The following is a 20829-nucleotide window of genomic DNA, read 5'->3' on the forward strand; positions in this document are numbered from 1 at the left end:
GAACGTCTGCAGATAGCTGGCAGGCAGAAGGGGCTAGCCTGGAAAGCTGTTGCTCAGCCTCATCTGCCCACGGCACTGCTCGCACAGAGGCACAGAGACCTGCGCTGCTTGCTTGTCTTGCCACCTCAAACTTCAAACGTAGCTTATGGGGTCCGTGCCAGGAGACTCCGGCAGCCTTGCTCCAAAAATGCGAACGTCTGCAGATAGCTGGCAGGCAGAAGGGGCTAGCCTGGAAAGCTGTTGCTCAGCCTCATCTGCCCACGGCACTGCTCGCACAGAGGCACAGAGCCTGGGGCTGCTTGCTTGTCTTGCCACCTCAGACTTCAAACGTAGCTTATGGGGTCCATGCCGGGAGCCTCCGGCAGCCCTGCTCCGAAAATGTGAACGTCTGCAGATAGCTGGCAGGCAGAAGGGGCTAGCCTGGAAAGCTGTTGCTCAGCCTCATCTGCCCACGGCACTGCTCGCTCAGAGGCACAGAGACTGGCGCTGCTTGCTTGTCTTGACACCTCAAACTTCAAACGTAGCTTATGGGGTCCGTGCCAGGAGCCTCCGGAAGCCTTGCTCCGAAAATGCGAACGTCTGCAGATAGCTGGCAGGCAGAAGGGGCTAGCCTGGAAAGCTGTTGATCAGCCTCATCTGCCCACGGCACTGCTCGCACAGAGGCTCAGAGATCGGCGCTGCTTGCTTGTCTTGCCACCTCAAACTTCGAAAGTAGCTTATGGTGTCCGTGCCCGGACACTCCGGCAGCCTTGCTCCGAAAATGCGAACGTCTGCAGATAGCTGGCAGGCAGAAGGGGCTAGCCTGGAAAGCTGTTGATCAGCCTCATCTGCCCACGGCACTACTCACACAGAGGCACAGAGCCTGGGCCTGCTTGCTTGTCTTGACACCTCAAACGTAGCTTATGGAGTCCGTGCCGGGAGCCTCCGGCAGCCTTGCTCCGAAAATGCGAACGTCTGCAGATAGCTGGCAGGTAGAAGGGGATAGCCTGGAAAGCTGTTGCTCAGCCTCATCTGCCCACGGCACTACTCACACAGAGGCACAGAGCCTGGGCCTGCTTGCTTGTCTTGACACCTCAAACGTAGCTTATGGGGTCCATGACGGGAGCCTCCGGCAGCCCTGCTCCGAAAATGCGAACGTCTGCAGATAGCTGGCAGGCAGAAGGGGCTAGCCTGGAAAGCTGTTGCTCAGCCTCATCTGCCCACGCCACTGCTCGCACAGAGGCACAGAGCCTGGGGCTGCTTGCTTGTCTTGCCACCTCAAACTTCAAACGCAGCTTATGGGGTACGTGCCGGGAGCCTCCGGCAGCCTTGCTCCGAAAATGCGAACGTCTGCAGATAGCTGGCAGGCAGAAGGGGCTAGCCTGGAAAGCTGTTGATCAGCCTCATCTGCCCACGGCACTGCTCGCACAGAGGCACAGAGACTGGTGCTGCTTGCTTGTCTTGCCACCTCAAACTTCAAACGTAGCTTATGGGGTCCGTGCCGTGAGCCTCTGGCAGCCCTGATTTGAAAATGCGAACGTCTGCAGATAGCTGGCAGGCTGAAGGGGCTAGCCTGGAAAGCTGTTGCTCAGCCTCATCTGCCCACGGCACTGCTCGCACAGAGGCTCAGAGATTGGCGCTGCTTGCTTGTCTTGACACCTCAAACTTCAAACGTAGCTTATGGGGACCCTGTCAGGAGCCTCCGGCAGCCCTGCTCCGAAAATGCGAACGTCTGCAGATAGCTGGCAGGCAGAAGGGGCTAGCCTGGAAAGCTGTTGCTCAGCCTCATCTGCCCACGGCACTGCTCGCACAGAGGCACAGAGCCTAGGGCTGCTTGCTTGTCTTGCCACCTCAAACTTCAAACGTAGCTTATGGGGTCCGTGCCAGGAGCCTCCGGCAGCCCTGCTCCGAAAATGCGAACGTCTGCAGATAGCTGGCAGGCAGAAGGGGCTAGCCTGGAAAGCTGTTGCTCAGCCTCATCTGCCCACGGCACTGCTCGCACAGAGGCTCAGAGACTGGCGCTGCTTGCTTGTCTTGCCACCTCAGACTTCACACGTAGCTTATGGGGTCCGTGTCAGGAGCCTCCGGCAGCCCTGCTCGGACAATGCGAACGTCTGCAGATAGCTGGCAGGCAGAAGGGGCTAGCCTGGAAAGCTGTTGCTCAGCCTCATCTGCCCACGGCACTGCTCGCACAGAGGCACAGAGCCTGCGGCTGCTTGCTTGTCTTGACACCTCAAACTTCAAACGTAGCTTATGGGGTCCGTGCCGGGAGCCTCCGGCAGCCCTGCTCCGAAAATGCGAACGTCTGCAGATAGCTGGCAGGTAGAAGGGGATAGCCTGGAAAGCTGTTGCTCAGCCTCATCTGCCCACGGCACTGCTCGCTCAGAGGCACAGAGACTGGCGCTGCTTGCTTGTCTTGACACCTCAAACTTCAAACGTAGCTTATGGGGACCCTGTCAGGAGCCTCCGGCAACCCTGCTCCGAAAATGCGAACGTCTGCAGATAGCTGGCAGGCAGAAGGGGCTAGCCTGGAAAGCTGTTGCTCAGCCTCATCTGCCCACAGCACTGCTCGCACAGAGGCACAGAGACCGGCGCTGCTTGCTTGTCTTGACACCTCAAACTTCAAACGTAGCTTATGGGGTCCGTGTCAGGAGACTCCGGCAGCCTTGCTCCGAAAAAGCGAACGTCTGCAGATAGCTGGCAGGCAGAAGGGGCTAGCCTGGAAAGCTGTTGCTCAGCCTCATCTGCCCATGGCACTGCTCGCACAGAGGCACAGAGACTGGCGCTGCTTGCTTGTCTTGCCACCTCAAACTTCGAAAGTAGCTTATGGTGTCCGTGCCCGGAGACTCCGGCAGCCTTGCTCCGAAAATGCGAATGCCTGCAGATAGCTGGCAGGCAGAAGGGGCTAGCCTGGAAAGCTGTTGCTCAGCCTCATCTGCCCACGGCACTACTCACACAAAGGCACAGAGCCTGGGCCTGCTTGATGGTCTTGACACCTAAAACGTAGCTTATGGAGTCCGTGCCGTGAGCCTCCGGCAGCCCTGCTCCGAAAATGCGAACGTCTGCAGATAGCTGGCAGGCTGAAGGGGCTAGCCTGGAAAGCTGTTGCTCAGCCTCATCTGCCCACGGCACTGCTCGCACAGAGGCACAGAGACTGGTGCTGCTTGCTTGTCTTGCCACCTCAAACTTCAAACGTAGCTTATGGGGTCCGTGCCGGGAGCCTCCGGCAGCCCTCCTCTGAAAATGCGAACGTCTGCAGATAGCTGGCAGGCAGAAGGGGCTAGCCTGGAAAGCTGTTGCTCAGCCTCATCTGCCCACGGCACTGCTCGCACAGAGGCACAGAGCCTGGGGCTGCTTGCTTGTCTTGCCACCTCAAACTTCAAACGCAGCTTATGGGGTACGTGCCGGGAGCCTCCGGCAGCCTTGCTCCGAAAATGCGAACGTCTGCAGATAGCTGGCAGGCAGAAGGGGCTAGCCTGGAAAGCTGTTGCTCAGCCTCATCTGCCCACGGCACTGCTCGCACAGAGGCACAGAGCCTGGGGCTGCTTGCTTGTCTTGCCACCTCAAACTTCAAACGTAGCTTATGGGGTCCGTGCCGTGAGCCTCCGGCAGCCCTGCTTTGAAAATGCGAACGTCTGCAGATAGCTGGCAGGCAGAAGGGGCTAGCCTGGAAAGCTGTTGCTCAGCCTCATCTGCCCACGGCACTGCTCGCACAGAGGCACAGAGACCTGCGCTGCTTGCTTGTCTTGCCACCTCAAACTTCAAACGTAGCTTATGGGGTCCGTGCCAGGAGACTCCGGCAGCCTTGCTCCAAAAATGCGAACGTCTGCAGATAGCTGGCAGGCAGAAGGGGCTAGCCTGGAAAGCTGTTGCTCAGCCTCATCTGCCCACGGCACTGCTCGCACAGAGGCACAGAGCCTGGGGCTGCTTGCTTGTCTTGCCACCTCAGACTTCAAACGTAGCTTATGGGGTCCATGCCGGGAGCCTCCGGCAGCCCTGCTCCGAAAATGCGAACGTCTGCAGATAGCTGGCAGGCAGAAGGGGCTAGCCTGGAAAGCTGTTGCTCAGCCTCATCTGCCCACGGCACTGCTCGCTCAGAGGCACAGAGATTGGCGCTGCTTGCTTGTCTTGACACCTCAAACTTCAAACGTAGCTTATGGGGTCCGTGCCAGGAGACTCTGGAAGCCTTGCTCCGAAAATGCGAACGTCTGCAGATAGCTGGCAGGCAGAAGGGGCTAGCCTGGAAAGCTGTTGATCAGCCTCATCTGCCCACGGCACTGCTCGCACAGAGGCTCAGAGATCGGCGCTGCTTGCTTGTCTTGCCATCTCAAACTTCGAAAGTAGCTTATGTTGTCCGTGCCCGGACACTCCGGCAGCCTTGCTCCGAAAATGCGAACGTCTGCAGATAGCTGGCAGGCAGAAGGGGCTAGCCTGGAAAGCTGTTGATCAGCCTCATCTGCCCACGGCACTACTCACACAGAGGCACAGAGCCTGGGCCTGCTTGCTTGACTTGACACCTCAAACGTAGCTTATGGAGTCCGTGCCGGGAGCCTCCGGCAGCCTTGCTCCGAAAATGCGAACGTCTGCAGATAGCTGGCAGGTAGAAGGGGATAGCCTGGAAAGCTGTTGCTCAGCCTCATCTGCCCACGGCACTACTCACACAGAGGCACAGAGCCTGGGCCTGCTTGCTTGTCTTGACACCTCAAACTTCAAACGTAGCTTATGGGGTCCGTGCCAGGAGCCTCCGGCAGCCCTGCTCCGAAAATGCGAACGTCTGCAGATAGCTGGCAGGCAGAAGGGGCTAGCCTGGAAAGCTGTTGCTCAGCCTCATCTGCCCACGCCACTGCTCGCACAGAGGCACAGAGACCTGCGCTGCTTGCTTGTCTTGACACCTCAAACTTCAAACGTAGCTTATGGGGTCCGTGCCAGGAGACTCCGGTAGCCTTGCTCCGAAAATGCGAACGTCTGCAGATAGCTGGCAGGCAGAAGGGGCTAGCCTGGAAAGCTGTTGCTCAGCCTCATCTGCCCACGGCACTGCTCGCTCAGAGGCACAGAGACTGGTGCTGCTTGCTTGTCTTGACACCTCAAACTTCAAACGTAGCTTATGGGCTCCGTGCCGTGAGCCTCCGGCAGCCCTGCTCCGAAAATGCGAACGTCTGCAGATAGCTGGCAGGCAGAAGGGGCTAGCCTGGAAAGCTGTTGCTCAGCCTCATCTGCCCACGGCACTGCTCGCACAGAGGCACAGAGCCTGGGGCTGCTTGCTTGTCTTGCCACCTCAAACTTCAAACGTAGCTTATGGGGTCCGTGCCGGGAGCCTCCAGCAGACCTGCTCCGAAAATGCGAACGTCTGCAGATAGCTGGCAGGCAGAAGGGGCTAGCCTGGAAAGCTGTTGCTCAGCCTCATCTGCCCATGGCACTGCTCGCACAGAGGCACAGAGACTGGCGCTGCTTGCTTGTCTTGACACCTCAAACTTCGAAAGTAGCTTATGGTGTCCGTGCCCGGAGACTCCGGCAGCCTTGCTCCGAAAATGTGAATGCCTGCAGATAGCTGGCAGGCAGAAGGGGCTAGCCTGGAAAGCTGTTGCTCAGCCTCATCTGCCCATGGCACTACTCACACAAAGGCACAGAGCCTGGGCCTGCTTGATTGTCTTGACACCTAAAACGTAGCTTATGGAGTCCGTGCCCTGAGCCTCCGGCAGCCCTCCTCCGAAAATGCGAACGTCTGCAGATAGCTGGCAGGCAGAAGGGGCTAGCCTGGAAAGCTGTTGCTCAGCCTCATCTGCCCACGGCACTGCTCGCACAGAGGCACAGAGCCTGGGGCTGCTTGCTTGTCTTGCCACCTCAAACTTCAAACGCAGCTTATGGGGTACGTGCCGGGAGCCTCCGGCAGCCTTGCTCCGAAAATGCGAACGTCTGCAGATAGCTGGCAGGCAGAAGGGGCTAGCCTGGAAAGCTGTTGATCAGCCTCATCTGCCCACGGCACTGCTCGCACAGAGGCACAGAGACTGGTGCTGCTTGCTTGTCTTGCCACCTCAAACTTCAAACGCAGCTTATGGGGTACGTGCCGGGAGCCTCCGGCAGCCTTGCTCCGAAAATGCGAACGTCTGCAGATAGCTGGCAGGCAGAAGGGGCTAGCCTGGAAAGCTGTTGATCAGCCTCATCTGCCCACGGCACTGCTCGCACAGAGGCACAGAGACTGGTGCTGCTTGCTTGTCTTGCCACCTCAAACTTCAAACGTAGCTTATGGGGTCCGTGCCGTGAGCCTCCGGCAGCCCTGCTTTGAAAATGCGAACGTCTGCAGATAGCTGGCAGGCTGAAGGGGCTAGCCTGGAAAGCTGTTGCTCAGCCTCATCTGCCCACGGCACTGCTCGCACAGAGGCTCAGAGATTGGCGCTGCTTGCTTGTCTTGCCACCTCAAACTTCAAACGTAGCTTATGGGGACCGTGTCAGGAGCCTCCGGCAGCCCTGCTCCGAAAATGCGAACGTCTGCAGATAGCTGGCAGGCAGAAGGGGCTAGCCTGGAAAGCTGTTGCTCAGCCTCATCTGCCCACAGCACTGCTCGCACAGAGGCACAGAGACCTGCGCTCCTTGCTTGTCTTGACACCTCAAACTTCAAACGTACCTTATGGGGTCCGTGTCAGGAGACTCCAGCAGCCTTGCTCCGAAAAAGCGAACGTCTGCAGATAGCTGGCAGGCAGAAGGGGCTAGCCTGGAAAGCTGTTGCTCAGCCTCATCTGCCCACGGCACTGCTCGCACAGAGGCACAGAGCCTGGGGCTGCTTGCTTGTCTTGCCACCTCAAACTTCAAACGTATCTTATGGGGTCCGTGCCAGGAGCCTCTGGCAGCCCTGCTCCGAAAATGCGAACGTCTGCAGATAGCTGGCAGGCAGAAGGGGCTAGCCTAGAAAGCTGTTGCTCAGCCTCATCTGCCCACGGCACTGCTCGCACAGAGGCTCAGAGACTGGGGCTGCTTGCTTGTCTTGCCACCTCAAACTTCGAAAGTAGCTTATGGTGTCCGTGCCCGGACACTCCGGCAGCCTTGCTCCGAAAATGCGAACGTCTGCAGATAGCTGGCAGGCAGAAGGGGCTAGCCTGGAAAGCTGTTGCTCAGCCTCATCTGCCCACGGCACTACTCACACAGAGGCACAGAGCCTGGGCCTGCTTGCTTGTCTTGACACCTCAAACGTAGCTTATGGAGTCCGTGCCGGGAGCCTCCGGCAGCCTTGCTTCGAAAATGCGAACGTCTGCAGATAGCTGGCAGGCAGAAGGGGCTAGCCTGGAAAGCTGTTGCTCAGCCTCATCTGCCCACGCCACTGCTCGCACAGAGGCACAGAGCCTGGGGCTGCTTCCTTGTCTTGCCACCTCAAACTTCAAACGCAGCTTATGGGGTACGTGCCGGGAGCCTCCGGCAGCCTTGCTCCGAAAATGCGAACGTCTGCAGATAGCTGGCAGGCAGAAGGGGCTAGCCTGGAAAGCTGTTGCTCAGCCTCATCTGCCCACGGCACTGCTCGCACAGAGGCACAGAGCCTGGGGCTGCTTGCTTGTCTTGCCACCTCAAACTTCAAACGTAGCTTATGGGGTCCGTGCCGGGGGCCTCTGGCAGCCCTGCTTTGAAAATGCGAACGTCTGCATATAGCTGGCAGGCTGAAGGGGCTAGCCTGGAAAGCTGTTGCTCAGCCTCATCTGCCCACGGCACTGCTCGCACAGAGGCTCAGAGATTGGCGCTGCTTGCTTGTCTTGTAACCTCAAACTTCAAACGTATCTTATGGGGTCCGTGTCAGGAGCCTCCGGCAGCCCTGCTCCGAAAATGCGAACGTCTGCAGATAGCTGGCAGGCAGAAGGGGCTAGCCTGGAAAGCTGTTTCTCAGCCTCATCTGCCCACGGCACTGCTCGCACAGAGGCACAGAGACCTGCGCTGCTTGCTTGTCTTGACACCTCAAACTTCAAACGTAGCTTATGGGGTCCGTGCCAGGAGACTCCGGCAGCCTTGCTCCAAAAATGCGAACGTGTGCAGATAGCTGGCAGGCAGAAGGGGCTAGCCTGGAAAGCTGTTGCTCAGCCTCATCTGCCCACGGCACTGCTCGCACAGAGGCACAGAGCCTGGGGCTGCTTGCTTGTCTTGCCACCTCAGACTTCAAACGTAGCTTATGGGGTCCATGACGGGAGCCTCCGGCAGCCCTGCTCCGAAAATGCGAACGTCTGCAGATAGCTGGCAGGCAGAAGGGGCTAGCCTGGAAAGCTGTTGCTCAGCCTCATCTGCCCACGGCACTGCTCGCTCAGAGGCACAGAGACTGGCGCTGCTTGCTTGTCTTGACACCTCAAACTTCAAACGTAGCTTATGGGGTCCGTGCCAGGAGACTCCGGAAGCCTTGCTCCGAAAATGCGAACGTCTGCAGATAGCTGGCAGGCAGAAGGGGCTAGCCTGGAAAGCTGTTGATCAGCCTCATCTGCCCACGGCACTGCTCGCACAGAGGCTCAGAGATCGGCGCTGCTTGCTTGTCTTGCCACCTCAAACTTCGAAAGTAGCTTATGGTGTCCGTGCCCGGACACTCCGGCAGCCTTGCTCCGAAAATGCGAACGTCTGCAGATAGCTGGCAGGCAGAAGGGGCTAGCCTGGAAAGCTGTTGCTCAGCCTCATCTGCCCACGGCACTACTCGCACAGAGGCACAGAGCCTGGGCCTGCTTGCTTGTCTTGACACCTCAAACGTAGCTTATGGAGTCCGTGCCGGGAGCCTCCGGCAGCCTTGCTCCGAAAATGCGAACGTCTGCAGATAGCTGGCAGGTAGAAGGGGATAGCCTGGAAAGCTGTTGCTCAGCCTCATCTGCCCACGGCACTACTCACACAGAGGCACAGAGCCTGGGCCTGCTTGCTTGTCTTGACACCTCAAACGTAGCTTATGGGGTCCATGCCGGGAGCCTCCGGCAGCCCTGCACCGAAAATGCGAACGTCTGCAGATAGCTGGCAGGTAGAAGGGGCTAGCCTGGAAAGCTGTTGCTCAGCCTCATCTGCCCACGGCACTGCTCGCTCAGAGGCACAGAGACTGGCGCTGCTTGCTTGTCTTGACACCTCAAACTTCAAACGTAGCTTATGGGGTCCGTGCCAGGAGACTCCGGTAGCCTTGCTCCGAAAATGCGAACGTCTGCAGATAGCTGGCAGGCAGAAGGGGCTAGCCTGGAAAGCTGTTGCTCAGCCTCATCTGCCCACGGCACTGCTCGCACAGAGGCACAGAGACTGGTGCTGCTTGCTTGTCTTGACACCTCAAACTTCAAACGTAGCTTATGGGGTCCGTGCCGTGAGCCTCCGGCAGCCCTGCTCCGAAAATGCGAACGTCTGCAGATAGCTGGCAGGCAGAAGGGGCTAGCCTGGAAAGCTGTTGCTCAGCCTCATCTGCCCACGGCACTGCTCGCACAGAGGCACAGAGACTGGGGCTGCTTGCTTGTCTTGCCACCTCAAACTTCAAACGTAACTTATGGTGTCCGTGCCCGGACACTCCGGCAGCCTTGCTCCGAAAATGCGAACGCCTGCAGATAGCTGGCAGGCAGAAGGGGCTAGCCTGGAAAGCTGTTGCTCAGCCTCATCTGCCCACGGCACTGCTCGCACAGAGGCACAGAGACCTGCGCTGCTTGTTTGTCTTGACACCTCAAACTTCAAACGTAGCTTATGGTGTCCGTGCCCGGACACTCCGGCAGCCTTGCTCCGAAAATGCGAACGCCTGCAGATAGCTGGCAGGCAGAAGGGGCTAGCCTGGAAAGCTGTTGCTCAGCCTCATCTGCCCACGGCACTGCTCGCACAGAGGCACAGAGACTGCTGCTGCTTGCTTGTCTTGCCACCTCAAACTTCAAACGTAGCTTATGGGGTCCGTGCCGGGAGCCTCCAGCAGACCTGCTCCGAAAATGCGAACGTCTGCAGATAGCTGGCAGGCAGAAGGGGCTAGCCTGGAAAGCTGTTGCTCAGCCTCATCTGCCCATGGCACTGCTCGCACAGAGGCACAGAGATTGGCGCTGCTTGCTTGTCTTGACACCTCAAACTTCGAAAGTAGCTTATGGTGTCCGTGCCCGGAGACTCCGGCAGCCTTGCTCCGAAAATGTGAATGCCTGCAGATAGCTGGCAGGCAGAAGGGGCTAGCCTGGAAAGCTGTTGCTCAGCCTCATCTGCCCACGGCACTACTCACACAAAGGCACAGAGCCTGGGCCTGCTTGATTGTCTTGACACCTAAAACGTAGCTTATGGAGTCCGTGCGGTGAGCCTTCGGCAGCCCTGCTCCAAAAATGCGAACGTCTGCAGATAGCTGGCAGGCTGAAGGGGCTAGCCTGGAAAGCTGTTGCTCAGCCTCATCTGCCCACGGCACTGCTCGCACAGAGGCACAGAGACTGGTGCTGCTTGCTTGTCTTGACACCTCAAACTTCAAACGTAGCTTATGGTGTCCGTGCCCGGACACTCCGGCAGCCTTGCTCAGAAAATGCGAACGCCTGCAGATAGCTGGCAGGCAGAAGGGGCTAGCCTGGAAAGCTGTTGCTCAGCCTCATCTGCCCACGGCACTGCTCGCACAGAGGCACAGAGACTGGTGCTGCTTGCTTGTCTTGCCACCTCAAACTTCAAACGCAGCTTATGGGCTCCGTGCCGTGAGCCTCCGGCAGCCCTGCTCCGAAAATGCGAACGTCTGCAGATAGCTGGCAGGCAGAAGGGGCTAGCCTGGAAAGCTGTTGCTCAGCCTCATCTGCCCACGGCACTGCTCGCACAGAGGCACAGAGCCTGGGGCTGCTTGCTTGTCTTGCCACCTCAAACTTCAAACGTAGCTTATGGGGTCCGTGCCGGGAGCCTCCAGCAGACCTGCTCCGAAAATGCGAACGTCTGCAGATAGCTGGCAGGCAGAAGGGGCTAGCCTGGAAAGCTGTTGCTCAGCCTCATCTGCCCATGGCACTGCTCGCACAGAGGCACAGAGACTGGCGCTGCTTGCTTGTCTTGACACCTCAAACTTCGAAAGTAGCTTATGGTGTCCGTGCCCGGAGACTCCGGCAGCCTTGCTCCGAAAATGTGAATGCCTGCAGATAGCTGGCAGGCAGAAGGGGCTAGCCTGGAAAGCTGTTGCTCAGCCTCATCTGCCCATGGCACTACTCACACAAAGGCACAGAGCCTGGGCCTGCTTGATTGTCTTGACACCTAAAACGTAGCTTATGGAGTCCGTGCCCTGAGCCTCCGGCAGCCCTCCTCCGAAAATGCGAACGTCTGCAGATAGCTGGCAGGCAGAAGGGGCTAGCCTGGAAAGCTGTTGCTCAGCCTCATCTGCCCACGGCACTGCTCGCACAGAGGCACAGAGCCTGGGGCTGCTTGCTTGTCTTGCCACCTCAAACTTCAAACGCAGCTTATGGGGTACGTGCCGGGAGCCTCCGGCAGCCTTGCTCCGAAAATGCGAACGTCTGCAGATAGCTGGCAGGCAGAAGGGGCTAGCCTGGAAAGCTGTTGATCAGCCTCATCTGCCCACGGCACTGCTCGCACAGAGGCACAGAGACTGGTGCTGCTTGCTTGTCTTGCCACCTCAAACTTCAAACGCAGCTTATGGGGTACGTGCCGGGAGCCTCCGGCAGCCTTGCTCCGAAAATGCGAACGTCTGCAGATAGCTGGCAGGCAGAAGGGGCTAGCCTGGAAAGCTGTTGATCAGCCTCATCTGCCCACGGCACTGCTCGCACAGAGGCACAGAGACTGGTGCTGCTTGCTTGTCTTGCCACCTCAAACTTCAAACGTAGCTTATGGGGTCCGTGCCGTGAGCCTCCGGCAGCCCTGCTTTGAAAATGCGAACGTCTGCAGATAGCTGGCAGGCTGAAGGGGCTAGCCTGGAAAGCTGTTGCTCAGCCTCATCTGCCCACGGCACTGCTCGCACAGAGGCTCAGAGATTGGCGCTGCTTGCTTGTCTTGCCACCTCAAACTTCAAACGTAGCTTATGGGGACCGTGTCAGGAGCCTCCGGCAGCCCTGCTCCGAAAATGCGAACGTCTGCAGATAGCTGGCAGGCAGAAGGGGCTAGCCTGGAAAGCTGTTGCTCAGCCTCATCTGCCCACAGCACTGCTCGCACAGAGGCACAGAGACCTGCGCTCCTTGCTTGTCTTGACACCTCAAACTTCAAACGTACCTTATGGGGTCCGTGTCAGGAGACTCCAGCAGCCTTGCTCCGAAAAAGCGAACGTCTGCAGATAGCTGGCAGGCAGAAGGGGCTAGCCTGGAAAGCTGTTGCTCAGCCTCATCTGCCCACGGCACTGCTCGCACAGAGGCACAGAGCCTGGGGCTGCTTGCTTGTCTTGCCACCTCAAACTTCAAACGTATCTTATGGGGTCCGTGCCAGGAGCCTCTGGCAGCCCTGCTCCGAAAATGCGAACGTCTGCAGATAGCTGGCAGGCAGAAGGGGCTAGCCTAGAAAGCTGTTGCTCAGCCTCATCTGCCCACGGCACTGCTCGCACAGAGGCTCAGAGACTGGGGCTGCTTGCTTGTCTTGCCACCTCAAACTTCGAAAGTAGCTTATGGTGTCCGTGCCCGGACACTCCGGCAGCCTTGCTCCGAAAATGCGAACGTCTGCAGATAGCTGGCAGGCAGAAGGGGCTAGCCTGGAAAGCTGTTGCTCAGCCTCATCTGCCCACGGCACTACTCACACAGAGGCACAGAGCCTGGGCCTGCTTGCTTGTCTTGACACCTCAAACGTAGCTTATGGAGTCCGTGCCGGGAGCCTCCGGCAGCCTTGCTTCGAAAATGCGAACGTCTGCAGATAGCTGGCAGGCAGAAGGGGCTAGCCTGGAAAGCTGTTGCTCAGCCTCATCTGCCCACGCCACTGCTCGCACAGAGGCACAGAGCCTGGGGCTGCTTCCTTGTCTTGCCACCTCAAACTTCAAACGCAGCTTATGGGGTACGTGCCGGGAGCCTCCGGCAGCCTTGCTCCGAAAATGCGAACGTCTGCAGATAGCTGGCAGGCAGAAGGGGCTAGCCTGGAAAGCTGTTGCTCAGCCTCATCTGCCCACGGCACTGCTCGCACAGAGGCACAGAGCCTGGGGCTGCTTGCTTGTCTTGCCACCTCAAACTTCAAACGTAGCTTATGGGGTCCGTGCCGGGGGCCTCTGGCAGCCCTGCTTTGAAAATGCGAACGTCTGCATATAGCTGGCAGGCTGAAGGGGCTAGCCTGGAAAGCTGTTGCTCAGCCTCATCTGCCCACGGCACTGCTCGCACAGAGGCTCAGAGATTGGCGCTGCTTGCTTGTCTTGTAACCTCAAACTTCAAACGTATCTTATGGGGTCCGTGTCAGGAGCCTCCGGCAGCCCTGCTCCGAAAATGCGAACGTCTGCAGATAGCTGGCAGGCAGAAGGGGCTAGCCTGGAAAGCTGTTTCTCAGCCTCATCTGCCCACGGCACTGCTCGCACAGAGGCACAGAGACCTGCGCTGCTTGCTTGTCTTGACACCTCAAACTTCAAACGTAGCTTATGGGGTCCGTGCCAGGAGACTCCGGCAGCCTTGCTCCAAAAATGCGAACGTGTGCAGATAGCTGGCAGGCAGAAGGGGCTAGCCTGGAAAGCTGTTGCTCAGCCTCATCTGCCCACGGCACTGCTCGCACAGAGGCACAGAGCCTGGGGCTGCTTGCTTGTCTTGCCACCTCAGACTTCAAACGTAGCTTATGGGGTCCATGACGGGAGCCTCCGGCAGCCCTGCTCCGAAAATGCGAACGTCTGCAGATAGCTGGCAGGCAGAAGGGGCTAGCCTGGAAAGCTGTTGCTCAGCCTCATCTGCCCACGGCACTGCTCGCTCAGAGGCACAGAGACTGGCGCTGCTTGCTTGTCTTGACACCTCAAACTTCAAACGTAGCTTATGGGGTCCGTGCCAGGAGACTCCGGAAGCCTTGCTCCGAAAATGCGAACGTCTGCAGATAGCTGGCAGGCAGAAGGGGCTAGCCTGGAAAGCTGTTGATCAGCCTCATCTGCCCACGGCACTGCTCGCACAGAGGCTCAGAGATCGGCGCTGCTTGCTTGTCTTGCCACCTCAAACTTCGAAAGTAGCTTATGGTGTCCGTGCCCGGACACTCCGGCAGCCTTGCTCCGAAAATGCGAACGTCTGCAGATAGCTGGCAGGCAGAAGGGGCTAGCCTGGAAAGCTGTTGCTCAGCCTCATCTGCCCACGGCACTACTCGCACAGAGGCACAGAGCCTGGGCCTGCTTGCTTGTCTTGACACCTCAAACGTAGCTTATGGAGTCCGTGCCGGGAGCCTCCGGCAGCCTTGCTCCGAAAATGCGAACGTCTGCAGATAGCTGGCAGGTAGAAGGGGATAGCCTGGAAAGCTGTTGCTCAGCCTCATCTGCCCACGGCACTACTCACACAGAAGCACAGAGCCTGGGCCTGCTTGCTTGTCTTGACACCTCAAACGTAGCTTATGGGGTCCATGCCGGGAGCCTCCGGCAGCCCTGCACCGAAAATGCGAACGTCTGCAGATAGCTGGCAGGTAGAAGGGGCTAGCCTGGAAAGCTGTTGCTCAGCCTCATCTGCCCACGCCACTGCTCGCACAGAGGCACAGAGCCTGGGGCTGCTTCCTTGTCTTGCCACCTCAAACTTCAAACGCAGCTTATGGGGTACGTGCCGGGAGCCTCCGGCAGCCTTGCTCCGAAAATGCGAACGTCTGCAGATAGCTGGCAGGCTGAAGGGGCTAGCCTGGAAAGCTGTTGCTCAGCCTCATCTGCCCACGGCACTGCTCGCACAGAGGCACAGAGCCTGGGGCTGCTTGCTTGTCTTGCCACCTCAAACTTCAAACGTAGCTTATGGGGTCCGTGCCGGGGGCCTCTGGCAGCCCTGCTTTGAAAATGCGAACGTCTGCATATAGCTGGCAGGCTGAAGGGGCTAGCCTGGAAAGCTGTTGCTCAGCCTCATCTGCCCACGGCACTGCTCGCACAGAGGCTCAGAGATTGGCGCTGCTTGCTTGTCTTGTAACCTCAAACTTCAAACGTATCTTATGGGGTCCGTGTCAGGAGCCTCCGGCAGCCCTGCTCCGAAAATGCGAACGTCTGCAGATAGCTGGCAGGCAGAAGGGGCTAGCCTGGAAAGCTGTTTCTCAGCCTCATCTGCCCACGGCACTGCTCGCACAGAGGCACAGAGACCTGCGCTGCTTGCTTGTCTTGACACCTCAAACTTCAAACGTAGCTTATGGGGTCCGTGCCAGGAGACTCCGGCAGCCTTGCTCCAAAAATGCGAACGTGTGCAGATAGCTGGCAGGCAGAAGGGGCTAGCCTGGAAAGCTGTTGCTCAGCCTCATCTGCCCACGGCACTGCTCGCACAGAGGCACAGAGCCTGGGGCTGCTTGCTTGTCTTGCCACCTCAGACTTCAAACGTAGCTTATGGGGTCCATGACGGGAGCCTCCGGCAGCCCTGCTCCGAAAATGCGAACGTCTGCAGATAGCTGGCAGGCAGAAGGGGCTAGCCTGGAAAGCTGTTGCTCAGCCTCATCTGCCCACGGCACTGCTCGCTCAGAGGCACAGAGACTGGCGCTGCTTGCTTGTCTTGACACCTCAAACTTCAAACGTAGCTTATGGGGTCCGTGCCAGGAGACTCCGGAAGCCTTGCTCCGAAAATGCGAACGTCTGCAGATAGCTGGCAGGCAGAAGGGGCTAGCCTGGAAAGCTGTTGATCAGCCTCATCTGCCCACGGCACTGCTCGCACAGAGGCTCAGAGATCGGCGCTGCTTGCTTGTCTTGCCACCTCAAACTTCGAAAGTAGCTTATGGTGTCCGTGCCCGGACACTCCGGCAGCCTTGCTCCGAAAATGCGAACGTCTGCAGATAGCTGGCAGGCAGAAGGGGCTAGCCTGGAAAGCTGTTGCTCAGCCTCATCTGCCCACGGCACTACTCGCACAGAGGCACAGAGCCTGGGCCTGCTTGCTTGTCTTGACACCTCAAACGTAGCTTATGGAGTCCGTGCCGGGAGCCTCCGGCAGCCTTGCTCCGAAAATGCGAACGTCTGCAGATAGCTGGCAGGTAGAAGGGGATAGCCTGGAAAGCTGTTGCTCAGCCTCATCTGCCCACGGCACTACTCACACAGAGGCACAGAGCCTGGGCCTGCTTGCTTGTCTTGACACCTCAAACGTAGCTTATGGGGTCCATGCCGGGAGCCTCCGGCAGCCCTGCACCGAAAATGCGAACGTCTGCAGATAGCTGGCAGGTAGAAGGGGCTAGCCTGGAAAGCTGTTGCTCAGCCTCATCTGCCCACGGCACTGCTCGCTCAGAGGCACAGAGACTGGCGCTGCTTGCTTGTCTTGACACCTCAAACTTCAAACGTAGCTTATGGGGTCCGTGCCAGGAGACTCCGGTAGCCTTGCTCCGAAAATGCGAACGTCTGCAGATAGCTGGCAGGCAGAAGGGGCTAGCCTGGAAAGCTGTTGCTCAGCCTCATCTGCCCACGGCACTGCTCGCACAGAGGCACAGAGACTGGTGCTGCTTGCTTGTCTTGACACCTCAAACTTCAAACGTAGCTTATGGGGTCCGTGCCGTGAGCCTCCGGCAGCCCTGCTCCGAAAATGCGAACGTCTGCAGATAGCTGGCAGGCAGAAGGGGCTAGCCTGGAAAGCTGTTGCTCAGCCTCATCTGCCCACGGCACTGCTCGCACAGAGGCACAGAGACTGGGGCTGCTTGCTTGTCTTGCCACCTCAAACTTCAAACGTAACTTATGGTGTCCGTGCCCGGACACTCCGGCAGCCTTGCTCCGAAAATGCGAACGCCTGCAGATAGCTGGCAGGCAGAAGGGGCTAGCCTGGAAAGCTGTTGCTCAGCCTCATCTGCCCACGGCACTGCTCGCACAGAGGCACAGAGACCTGCGCTGCTTGTTTGTCTTGACACCTCAAACTTCAAACGTAGCTTATGGTGTCCGTGCCCGGACACTCCGGCAGCCTTGCTCCGAAAATGCGAACGCCTGCAGATAGCTGGCAGGCAGAAGGGGCTAGCCTGGAAAGCTGTTGCTCAGCCTCATCTGCCCACGGCACTGCTCGCACAGAGGCACAGAGACTGCTGCTGCTTGCTTGTCTTGCCACCTCAAACTTCAAACGTAGCTTATGGGGTCCGTGCCGGGAGCCTCCAGCAGACCTGCTCCGAAAATGCGAACGTCTGCAGATAGCTGGCAGGCAGAAGGGGCTAGCCTGGAAAGCTGTTGCTCAGCCTCATCTGCCCATGGCACTGCTCGCACAGAGGCACAGAGATTGGCGCTGCTTGCTTGTCTTGACACCTCAAACTTCGAAAGTAGCTTATGGTGTCCGTGCCCGGAGACTCCGGCAGCCTTGCTCCGAAAATGTGAATGCCTGCAGATAGCTGGCAGGCAGAAGGGGCTAGCCTGGAAAGCTGTTGCTCAGCCTCATCTGCCCACGGCACTACTCACACAAAGGCACAGAGCCTGGGCCTGCTTGATTGTCTTGACACCTAAAACGTAGCTTATGGAGTCCGTGCGGTGAGCCTTCGGCAGCCCTGCTCCAAAAATGCGAACGTCTGCAGATAGCTGGCAGGCTGAAGGGGCTAGCCTGGAAAGCTGTTGCTCAGCCTCATCTGCCCACGGCACTGCTCGCACAGAGGCACAGAGACTGGTGCTGCTTGCTTGTCTTGACACCTCAAACTTCAAACGTAGCTTATGGTGTCCGTGCCCGGACACTCCGGCAGCCTTGCTCAGAAAATGCGAACGCCTGCAGATAGCTGGCAGGCAGAAGGGGCTAGCCTGGAAAGCTGTTGCTCAGCCTCATCTGCCCACGGCACTGCTCGCACAGAGGCACAGAGACTGGTGCTGCTTGCTTGTCTTGCCACCTCAAACTTCAAACGCAGCTTATGGGGTCCGTGCCGTGAGCCTCCGGCAGCCCTGCTTTGAAAATGCGAACGTCTGCAGATAGCTGGCAGCCAGAAGGGGCTAGCCTGGAAAGCTGTTGCTCAGCCTCATCTGCCCACGGCACTGCTCGCACAGAGGCACAGAGCCTGGGGCTGCTTGCTTGTCTTGCCACCTCAAACTTCAAACGCAGCTTATGGGGTACGTGCCGGGAGCCTCCGGTAGCCTTGCTCCGAAAATGCGAACGTCTGCAGATAGCTGGCAGGCAGAAGGGGCTAGCCTGGAAAGCTGTTGCTCAGCCTCATCTGCCCACGGCACTGCTCGCACAGAGGCACAGAGACTGGTGCTGCTTGCTTGTCTTGCCACCTCAAACTTCAAACGTAGCTTATGGGGTCCGTGCCGTGAGCCTCCGGCAGCCCTGCTTTGAAAATGCGAACGTCTGCAGATAGCTGGCAGGCTGAAGGGGCTAGCCTGGAAAGCTGTTGCTCAGCCTCATCTGCCCACGGCACTGCTCGCACAGAGGCACAGAGCCTGGGGCTGCTTGCTTGTCTTGCCACCTCAAACTTCAAACGTAGCTTATGGGGTCCATGCCGGGAGCCTCCGGCAGCCCTGCACCGAAAATGCGAACGTCTGCAGATAGCTGGCAGGTAGAAGGGGCTAGCCTGGAAAGCTGTTGCTCAGCCTCATCTGCCCACGGCACTGCTCGCTCAGAGGCACAGAGACTGGCGCTGCTTGCTTGTCTTGACACCTCAAACTTCAAACGTAGCTTATGGGGTCCGTGCCAGGAGACTCCGGTAGCCTTGCTCCGAAAATGCGAACGTCTGCAGATAGCTGGCAGGCAGAAGGGGCTAGCCTGGAAAGCTGTTGCTCAGCCTCATCTGCCCACGGCACTGCTCGCACAGAGGCACAGAGACTGGTGCTGCTTGCTTGTCTTGACACCTCAAACTTCAAACGTAGCTTATGGGGTCCGTGCCGTGAGCCTCCGGCAGCCCTGCTCCGAAAATGCGAACGTCTGCAGATAGCTGGCAGGCAGAAGGGGCTAGCCTGGAAAGCTGTTGCTCAGCCTCATCTGCCCACGGCACTGCTCGCACAGAGGCACAGAGACTGGGGCTGCTTGCTTGTCTTGCCACCTCAAACTTCAAACGTAACTTATGGTGTCCGTGCCCGGACACTCCGGCAGCCTTGCTCCGAAAATGCGAACGCCTGCAGATAGCTGGCAGGCAGAAGGGGCTAGCCTGGAAAGCTGTTGCTCAGCCTCATCTGCCCACGGCACTGCTCGCACAGAGGCACAGAGACCTGCGCTGCTTGTTTGTCTTGACACCTCAAACTTCAAACGTAGCTTATGGTGTCCGTGCCCGGACACTCCGGCAGCCTTGCTCCGAAAATGCGAACGCCTGCAGATAGCTGGCAGGCAGAAGGGGCTAGCCTGGAAAGCTGTTGCTCAGCCTCATCTGCCCACGGCACTGCTCGCACAGAGGCACAGAGACTGCTGCTGCTTGCTTGTCTTGCCACCTCAAACTTCAAACGTAGCTTATGGGGTCCGTGCCGGGAGCCTCCAGCAGACCTGCTCCGAAAATGCGAACGTCTGCAGATAGCTGGCAGGCAGAAGGGGCTAGCCTGGAAAGCTGTTGCTCAGCCTCATCTGCCCATGGCACTGCTCGCACAGAGGCACAGAGATTGGCGCTGCTTGCTTGTCTTGACACCTCAAACTTCGAAAGTAGCTTATGGTGTCCGTGCCCGGAGACTCCGGCAGCCTTGCTCCGAAAATGTGAATGCCTGCAGATAGCTGGCAGGCAGAAGGGGCTAGCCTGGAAAGCTGTTGCTCAGCCTCATCTGCCCACGGCACTACTCACACAAAGGCACAGAGCCTGGGCCTGCTTGATTGTCTTGACACCTAAAACGTAGCTTATGGAGTCCGTGCGGTGAGCCTTCGGCAGCCCTGCTCCAAAAATGCGAACGTCTGCAGATAGCTGGCAGGCTGAAGGGGCTAGCCTGGAAAGCTGTTGCTCAGCCTCATCTGCCCACGGCACTGCTCGCACAGAGGCACAGAGACTGGTGCTGCTTGCTTGTCTTGACACCTCAAACTTCAAACGTAGTTTATGGGGTCCGTGTCAGGAGCCTCCGGCAGCCCTCCTCCGAAAATGCGAACGTCTGCAGATAGCTGGCAGGCAGAAGGGGCTAGCCTGGAAAGCTGTTGCTCAGCCTCATCTGCGCACGGCACTGCTCGCACAGAGGCACAGAGCCTGGGGCTGCTTGCTTGTCTTGCCACCTCAAACTTCAAACGTAGCTTATGGGGTACGTGCCGGGAGCCTCTGGCAGCCTTGCTCCGAAAATGCGAACGTCTGCAGATAGCTGGCAGGCAGAAGGGGCTAGCCTGGAAAGCTGTTGCTCAGCCTCATCTGCCCACGGCACTGCTCGCACAGAGGCACAGAGACTGGTGCTGCTTGCTTGTCTTGCCACCTCAAACTTCAAACGTAGCTTATGGGGTCCGTGCCGTGAGCCTCCGGCAGCCCTGCTTTGAAAATGCGAACGTCTGCAGATAGCTGGCAGGCTGAAGGGGCTAGCCTGGAAAGCTGTTGCTCAGCCTCATCTGCCCACGGCACTGCTCGCACAGAGGCTCAGAGATTGGCGCTGCTTGCTTGTCTTGCCACCTCAAACTTCAAACGTAGCTTATGGGGACCGTGTCAGGAGCCTCCGGCAGCCCTGCTCCGAAAATGCGAACGTCTGCAGATAGCTGGCAGGCAGAAGGGGCTAGCCTGGAAAGCTGTTGCTCAGCCTCATCTGCCCACAGCACTGCTCGCACAGAGGCACAGAGACCTGCGCTCCTTGCTTGTCTTGACACCTCAAACTTCAAACGTAGCTTATGGGGTCCGTGTCAGGAGACTCCAGCAGCCTTGCTCCGAAAAAGCGAACGTCTGCAGATAGCTGGCAGGCAGAAGGGGCTAGCCTGGAAAGCTGTTGCTCAGCCTCATCTGCCCACGGCACTGCTCGCACAGAGGCACAGAGCCTGCGGCTGCTTGCTTGTCTTCCCACCTCAA

The sequence above is a fragment of the Opisthocomus hoazin genome, chromosome 18, assembly GCF_030867145.1.
Source record: "Opisthocomus hoazin isolate bOpiHoa1 chromosome 18, bOpiHoa1.hap1, whole genome shotgun sequence".
Taxonomy (NCBI): domain Eukaryota; kingdom Metazoa; phylum Chordata; class Aves; order Opisthocomiformes; family Opisthocomidae; genus Opisthocomus; species Opisthocomus hoazin.